The sequence below is a fragment of the Triticum urartu genome, chromosome 4A (genome assembly GCF_056163025.1).
Source record: "Triticum urartu cultivar PI428250 chromosome 4A, HENAU_Tu73, whole genome shotgun sequence".
NCBI lineage: Eukaryota > Viridiplantae > Streptophyta > Magnoliopsida > Poales > Poaceae > Triticum > Triticum urartu.
The window spans coordinates 138492317-138498316 of NC_141876.1; positions in this window are offsets into that span (position 1 = coordinate 138492317).

The window sequence follows — 6000 nt, forward strand, 5'->3', positions numbered from 1 at the left end:
GTGAAATATGGATTCCTTTGCCAAGGCAATTGCACGAGTATTTTCACAAAAGATTTTCATTGGACCCGATGCACTAGGTATGACACCTAGATCGGATATGAACTCCTTCATCCTGTAACGCCCATGATGCGGCTATATCTCCCACGTGTCGAATCATGACTTAGAGGCATAACCGCATTGTAAGCAATGCCGCAAGTGGGGTAATCTTCACACAACCCATGTACTGAATAAGGAAAAGAGTTACATAGTTGGCTTACAATCGCCACGTCACACAATAGCATAAATAACATTACATTCATCCAGATACAATCAAGGTCCGACTACGGAACCAAAATAAAGACAACCCCAAAATGCAACAAAGTCCCTGATCGCCCCAACCGGGCCCACTACTGATCGTCTGGAAAGGAAACATAGTATCGTCCTGAGTCCTCATCGAACTCCCACTTGAGCTCAGTTGAATCTCCTGGAGCGGTATCATTGGTCCCTGCATCTGGTTTTGGAAGTAATCTGTGAGTCACAGGGACTCAGCAATCTCACACCCTCGCGATCAAGACTATTTAAGCTTATAGGTAGGGTAAAAGGTATGATGTGGAGCTGCAGCAAGCACTAGCATATATGGTGGCTAACATACGCAAATGAGAGCGAGAAGAGAAGGCAAAGGCACGATCGATAAACTGTGATCAAGAAGTGATCCTAGAACAACCTACGTTCAAGCATAACACGAGACCGTGTTCTCTTCCCGGATTCCGCCGAAAAGAGACCATCACGGCCACACACTCTGTTGATTCATTTTAATTAAGTTAAGTTTCAGGTTATCTACAACCGGACATTAACAAATTCCCATCTGCCCATAACCGCGGGCACGACTTTCGAAAGTTCAAATCCCTGTAGGGGTGTCCCAACTTAGACCATCACAAGCTCTCACGGTCAACGAAGGATATTCCTTCTCCCAATACAACCCGATCAGACTCGGAATCCCGGTTACAAGACATCTCGACAATGGTAAAACTAAACCAGCAAAGCCACCCGAATGTGCCGACAAATCCCGATAGGAGCTGCACATATCTCGTTCTCAGGGCACACTCAGATGAGACATCCTACGAGTAAAACCAACCCTCAAGTTGCCCCGAGGTGGCCCCGCGGTCTACTCGGTTCAGACCAACACTCAGAGGAGCACTGGCCCAGGGGGGTTTAAAATAAAGATGACCCTCGGGCTCCGGAAACCCAAGGGAAAAGAGGCTAGGTGGCAAATGGTAAAACCAATGCTGGGCATTGCTGGAGGAGTTTTATTCAAGGCGAACTGTCAAGGGGTTCCCATTATAACCCAACCGTGTAAGGAACACAAAATCAAGGAACATAACACCGGTATGACGGAAACTAAGGCGGCAAGAGTGGAACAAAACACCAGGCATAAGGCCGAGCTTTCCACACTTTACCAAGTGTATAGATGCATTAAAAATAGACAAGATATAATAATGATATCCCAGAAATAAACATGTTCCAACAAGGAACAAACTCCAATCTTCACCTGCAACTAACAACGCTATAAGAGGGGCTGAGCAAAGCGGTAACATAGCCAAACAATGGTTTGCTAGGACAAGGTGGGTTAGAAGTTTGACATGGCAATATGGGAGGCATGATAAGCAAGTGGTAGGTATCGTAGCATAGGCATAGCAATAGAGCGACCATCTAGCAAGCAAAGATAGAAGTGATTTCAAGGGTATGGTCATCTTGCCTGCAAAGTTCTCCGAGTTGACGTTAGCTTGATCCTCATAAGCGTACTCAACGGGTTCCTCGATCACGTACTCGTCTCCCGGCTCTACCCAAAGCAAGAACACAAGCAAAGGGAGACACAATCAACCACGTGCAATGCACAAGCAACATGATGCAAAACATGGCATGATATGCGGGACGTGATATGCGATGCATATGCATGTTTCAGAAAGGAAAGATTGAACCTGGCCTCAACTTGGAAAACCAAGAGTTCCACTGGAAAGATGAGATGATTTCGGTCAAAATCGATATAAACATCACCGGAATCGGATGCACGGTTTGCAAATGGCAAGCAAAACAAATATGGCACCGATCTGCGATTAACAACACGAGGCCATCTACATGCATCAAGAACAACAAGCTACTGCACTCTAACATAGAAACAAAACACATGGAAGGGATCCACTCAAGAAGCTTGACAAAATATGAACACTGAGCTATGGCTAATTCACTCAATAGCAGGTTCAAACAAGCATGGCAAAAGTGCAAAAGATACCAGGTTACAGACTTAGTGAAAATAACAACATGTCAGGAATTAAACATCAGGAAGCAATGTTTAGAGCAACATAGCAACATGCTACAGGAACATATCATGGCAAAGCAAGGCATGGCATGAAGCTACTCAAAGCATACTACAAAATTCCCTTACTGACCGTAAGCCAAAAGGGATCAGAAAATACAATGGCAACCATGTGAACATAGCAACTTTCGTTAACAGATTCAGACTTAATAGAAAACTGAAACATGACAAAACAGATTCACGTAGGCATGTTTACGAGCTCGATGCACTCACCACAAGGCATTGCATGACAAACTAAGCATACATCCAGCAAGTAGACATGGCATATAAGCTAAACATGGCAAGAACACACTCATAGCATGCACGGATCAACTACAACAACCTCGGCAAAATTGCTTAACATGTAAACAATCTGCCAGGAACATTTTATAGCAAAAGTAGAGCTTGGTTGAGTCAAGCTAGGGTGCTCCATAATTGCAAACAAAGACATGGATGGATAGAGCACAACAATATCTACAAAACATCCTTACTGATCATGCTCAAAAGAGGCATGGACCACTCTGTAGCAACCAGAAAACATGACATAAAAATATTATCAGGGAAAAGACTTAGAAGATTTCTAAGTCCCTGAAATCAGCAACATTACTAGAGCTACTTTGCATGCTTGTGCTAGTCACCACATAGATCACAAAAATACATGGCATACACCCCTGTAAAGATGGCATGTCATACTTCAAAACACATGTAGGGCTCAAGTTCATAGGATGCAGACATTAATCATGGCAAACATGACAAATGTCCAAATACTGATAAGAACCTGAAACTAACATTGCATAGCACTCTTGCAACAGCATTTAGGGCATCAAGATGAACTCAAATGAACATGGTGCAATGAGATGAAATGAATTACTCGTCGAGACGAACAATTTGACATGCTACACGCCCAAAACGGAGCCACGGATGCAGAGTTATGATGCGTCGAAAAATGCTAAAAATTACTGAAACGGGGCAAAAGTCAACCTCTCTCAGACCCGGATCTAGGGTTTACTGTAGCGGTGCACGGATCGATGATCGCCGGAAATCAGTGCGAGGTCGCCGGAGATGAAGGAGGTGGCCGGAACAGGCGGGTCCGGCCGGATCTGGGGCCGGGACGGCGCGGCGGCGAGGCAAGGGGCCCTAGGCGCGGCGACCTCGGGCCAGGAGCGGCGAGTTGGCAGTGGAGGCGGCGAGCTCAGGCTGGAGACGTGCGGCGGCGGAGGCGGCGGGGCCGACGCCGGTGAGAGGAGTCGGGCAGCGCGGCGAGGGCGGCGTCCCTTGGGCGAGTGCCGGCGGCGACCGGGCCTCGGGGGCCCGCCCTGGGCTCGGTGGGCCGTGGCGCGGGAGGCGGCCGGCGTGCCACGTGGCGCGACGTCACTGGCGCGGGGCGGCAGCGCGGTTCGTCCGGCGGGCAACGGACATGTCCGGCCACGTGGAGGTGAGGGGAGCTAGGGTTAGGGTGGTTTGATCCGGGATTTTTGGTGGAGGGACCTTTTTATAGGTAGAGGGAGCTAGGAGGCTCCAAATTGAGCACGGTTTTCGGCCACGCGATCGTGATCGAACGACCTAGATGATGGAAGGGGTTTAGTTGGGTTTTGGGCCACTTTGGAGAGGTGTTGGGCTGCAACACACACGAGGCCTTTACGGTACCTCGGTTAACCGTTGGAGTATCAAACGAAGTCCAAATGGCACGAAACTTGACAGGCGGTCTATTGGTAGTAAACCAAGGCCGCTTGGCAAGTCTCGGTCCAATCCGAGAACGTTTAACACCCCCACAAGAAAAGAGGTAAATGGGGACACCGGAGGACATAGGAGCGCCGGAATGCAAAAACGGACAACGGGGAAAATGCTCGGATGCATGAGACGAACACGTATGCAAATGCGATGCACATGATGACATCATATGAGATGCATGACAAAGACAAAAGCAACACGAAGACAAAAACCCGACAACGAGGAAATATCATAACTTAGTGCCGAAAATGGCAAGAGTTGGAATACAGATATGGCAGGTTACATACGGGGTGTTACACATCCAGACTCCCTCATTTGCTGCTTTCAAAGCAGCTATGTATTCCGCTTCACACGTAGATCCCGCCACGACGCTCTGCTTGGAACTGCACCAACTGACAGCTCCACCATTTAATAAAAACACGTATCCGGTTTGTGACATAGAGTCATCCGGATCAGTGTCAAAGCTTGCATCGATGTAACTGTTTGCGACGAGCTCTTTGTCACCCCCATATACGAGAAACATATCCTTAGTCCATTTCAGGTATTTCAGGATATTCTTGACCGTTGTCCAGTGATCCACTCCTGGATTACTTTGGTACCTCCCTGCTAAACTGATAGCAAGGCACACATCAGGTCTGATACACAGCATTGCATACATGATAGAGCCTATGGCTGAAGCATAGGGAACACCTTTCATTTTCTCTCTATCTTATGCAATGGTCGGGCATTGAGTCTGACTCAAATTCACACCTTGTAATACAGGCAAGAACCGTTTCTTTACCTGATCCATTTTGAACTTCTTCAAAACTTTATCAAGGTATGTGCTTTGTGAAAGTCCAATTAAGCGTCTTGATCTATCTGTAGATCTTGATGCCCAATATATAAGCAGCTTCACCGAGGTCTTTCATTGAAAAATTCTTATTCAAGTATCCTTTTATGCTATTCAGAAATTCAGTATCATTTCTGATCAACAATATGTCATCCACATATAATATCAGAAATGCTACGGAGCTCCCACTCACTTTCTTGTAAATACAGGCTTCTCCAGAAGTCTGTATAAAACCATATGCTTTGATCACACTATCAAAGCGTATATTCCAACTCCGAGAGGCTTGCACCAGTCCATAAATGGATCGCTGGAGCTTGCACACTTTGTTAGCACCTTTTGGATCGACAAAACCTTCTGGTTGCATCATATACAACTCTTCTTTAAGATATCCATTAAGGAATGCAGTTTTGACATCCATTTGCCAAATTTCATAATCATAAAATGCGGCAATTGCTAACATGATTCGAACAGACTTAAGCATCGCCACGGGTGAGAAGGTCTCATCGTAGTCAACTCCTTGAACTTGTCGAAAACCTTTTGCAACAAGTCGAGCTTTGTAGAGAGTAATATTACCGTCAGCGTCAGTCTTCTTCTTGAAGATCCATTTATTCTCTATGGTATGCCGATCATCGGGCAAGTCAACCAAAGTCCATAATTTGTTCTCATACATGGATTCCATCTCAGATTTCATGGCCTCAAGCCATTTTGCGGAATCTGGGCTCAACATCGCTTCCTCGTAGTTCGTAGGTTCGTCATGGTCAAGTAACATGACTTCTAGAATAGGATTTCCGTACCACTCTGGTGCGTACCTTACTCTAGTTGACCTACGAGGTTCGGTAGTAACTTGATAATAAGTTTCATGATCATCATCATTAGCTTTCTCACTTACTAGTGTACGAATCACTAGAACTGATTTCAGTGATGAATTACTTTCCAATAAGGGAGAAGGTACAATTACCTCGTCAATCTCTACTTTCCTCCCACTCACTTCTTTCGAGAGAAACTCCTTCTCTAGAAAGGATCCATTCTTAGCAACGAATATCTTGCCTTCGGATCTGTGACAGAAGGTCTACCCAACAGTCTCCTTTGGGTATCCTATGAAGACACA